Source organism: Aptenodytes forsteri, unplaced genomic scaffold, assembly GCF_000699145.1.
Source record: "Aptenodytes forsteri isolate BGI_AS27 unplaced genomic scaffold, ASM69914v1 Scaffold684, whole genome shotgun sequence".
In the NCBI taxonomy this organism is placed as follows: Eukaryota; Metazoa; Chordata; class Aves; order Sphenisciformes; family Spheniscidae; genus Aptenodytes; species Aptenodytes forsteri.
The window spans coordinates 28,005-30,886 of NW_008794231.1; the positions used below are offsets into that span (position 1 = coordinate 28,005).

A 2,882-nucleotide genomic window follows, 5' to 3' on the forward strand; every position below is an offset into this window, starting at 1 on the left:
AATTCCAGGAAACTACAGTATCAACTGAAGCCTGCTCATCTTCAGTATCACCTTCTCCTGACAAAAACGTGCCCCAAAAGACAACAACAAACAACAAAACCAAAAGAACACACCAACAGGGATGTACCTGTCCAAGAATACTGCAAGATACATGTAATATTGCCAGAAAAATTTTGAACCACTGTGCAGGCAAAGAGGTTACCATTTACAGCATTTTGAGGAGTATGTGAATACGCACAACAAATCTATCCCTGCCAGGAAATGCCAACTGCGAACACAAAAAGGAATGTACAACCCCAACAGAAAATATCATTGTATCTTTTTTCCTTAAAAAGCAAATCTGAACATGTGACTGGTAATTGTGATCAAAGGAAGATGTGACATGACCCTCCAAACATTCTGGATGTGCAGGTGGGACTAAACGATGTTTGTGAATTAAAAACATGCATGCTTATTAAGACAGGCAGTTTAAGTTTACCACCAAATCTCTACATCACCATTTGCTGACACTGTTCAACTTTGGGTATCCAGAGCTGCACTGAGTTAACGTGAAAGCACCTCCTAGCAACATCCAGCTAAGAACTATGCCTCCCTAACGCATAAATAGAAGAAAATGCAAACTGTGCCCCCTTCTCCTTACGCTGGGTTAGAATCTGTGACAGGAATTTGATTCCACAGTTTGGAAAAGCTCCACGGTTGCAGCCAAAAGGAACTGGAGCTTCCTGGGTCTCAGAGTAATTCTAGAGCTAAAGTGATAATAGACATCAACTTTAGATCAGATAATACATGCCAACACTCATCACTGACCCAAGAAGGCAACCTCCTTCTGTCCTACCCAAGGGTTTCAAATCCAAAACACTTTCTTCCTAAAACAGGACGCTAGCTTATTTATTTGTAGCACCATTAATACATACCTTGAGATTGGACTAGAGATACATTACACAAGCAATCAAGCAACTGTTTGGAGGCACTGGAGCCTTTTGGGTAATGTTTTCCACCACTGTTAGCATAAGAAGAAAAATTAAAAAGACAGAACAGATGCTGAGAAATTTAATGTACAGTAGAGATAGCTACGGTGAACAAGTAAGATCAAGACGTAAGTCCTTTTTTCTCAGCAGGAAAGTAGGCACCAATTAAATAAATAAAATGCTCAACAGACTGGTATAATTTGCAAGTTATACAGATTAAAAAAGAGCAGATGTGAGGAACAGCCGAAGTACTGACTACAACATTTCTTTTGTATAGTACTAAAGTGTAAACACACTACGCGTATAAAAAGTATATGTATTAAATAAATGTATAGTTCATACAATCATTACATAATTATTTAAATATATTTTAATATACGGTAATATGTATTTCTGTGTGTATAAATATCTATAAAATCCAAACCTTTACTCTTCCTCTGGCCATACGCATCTTTCACCTCAATGTACACCAAGAAGTATTCGTAAAATAAAAAAAGTGATTATCTATAAAATTCCATTAAAGCCTATAGCTAAGAAATATTTTGAGAAGACTGCTACAAAATTCATGAAGAATGCAGACATCACCAGTTGATGATCATCATTAAAAGCACAATGTTCCCACATCTGACAATTTTTTTAGAAGACGAATCCTAAAGTTTTGCCTGTTACATTATTTTTTTTTCAATAACGTACTGAAATAGTTTTTGCCATTGGCATCTAACAGCACCCAGTTCGTAAGTCTGCAATCATCAAAATCATTAACTAAAAGTGGTTGTTTCAACAACTACGCTGTTACATTTACCTGGACGTGCTAAGGGTCAACAGAAGATGAGGATCGTGACCTCTGCTGGCACTTATTCCACCACATTCATCCTGACATAGTTTGATGAATGCCAGAATTTGTCTGTCTTCATTCGGTGCAGCCGTCCCACGAGATCTGCTGCTGTCTGCCCCCAGGAAACACTGTTCATCCTCAAACACTCCCGATAGACTGCGCCCCTAAGCAGGGCATTATTTTAGTCCTTAATCAGATGAGCACAGCATCAAAATAGAGCAAGGAAAATGCCTTAGTTAACATTTACAAAGTTTGCAGTGCATCACATGTTTTCCAACCTATTAACAACTTAGGATGTATGAACCACTCATAAATATGACCTGCATTACACATACCTGTACATACACATGTATACATACAGGCACATGTACGTGTATACACCTACACTACTACATTTCCCTCCTCCCCTCTATTTTCTAGTCTGAAAGTATCAAGCTCAATGTCAAGTTAAACACACGCAAGTAGTAAGGCACCAATCCACTTCAGATCAGTTATTTCCTTGTCATCCAAACTAACACTCAAATCCCCATGAGTCTCAAAAATTACAATTCTAACGTTCAATGAAACCTACTGTCAAATGCCAAAGCTGCCAAAATTGGAAGCTGCACTAGGAAGGGAATTCTCATATGCGTGTATCTCTCACTCTCTCTCCTATTGTTTAACCTATGCTACCTGTAAGCATTATTTTCTTGATGCAGTACTTTAACCTGTGCATTTTCAGCACAGCAACAACCATAAGCAATAGTGCCTTCAATTCTTTTGTGGACACTAAACATAACTGCAACTTTTTTTTCCCCTGTCCTCGTTTTGGCTGGAATAGAGTTAATTTTCTTCCTAGTAGCTGGTACAGTGCTGTGTTTTGGATTTAGGATGAGAAAAATGTTGATAACACACCGATGTTTTAGTTGTGCTACGTAGTGCTTACACTAGTCAAGGACTTTTCAGCTTCCCATGCTCTACTGAGAAAGCTGGAGGTGCACAAGAAGCTGGGAGGGGGCACAGCCAGGACAGCTGATCCAAACTGGCCAAAGGGATATTCCATGTGACATCATGCTCAGTACATAAACTGGGGAAAGCTG

At 38.8% G+C, this 2,882-nt stretch overlaps 1 long non-coding RNA gene across 1 annotated transcript in view; it reads right to left on the reverse strand.

Annotated features, from left to right (window-relative positions):
• Window positions 1-1,043: 1,043 nt before the first annotated feature.
• The window catches only part of LOC109279668, a 2,837-nt gene continuing 998 nt past the window's right edge, over window positions 1,044-2,882 (reverse strand). The window contains exon 3 of the long non-coding RNA XR_002086281.1: window positions 1,044-1,990. This is a non-coding gene — a long non-coding RNA (uncharacterized LOC109279668). The remainder of the gene's footprint in view (window positions 1,991-2,882) is intronic.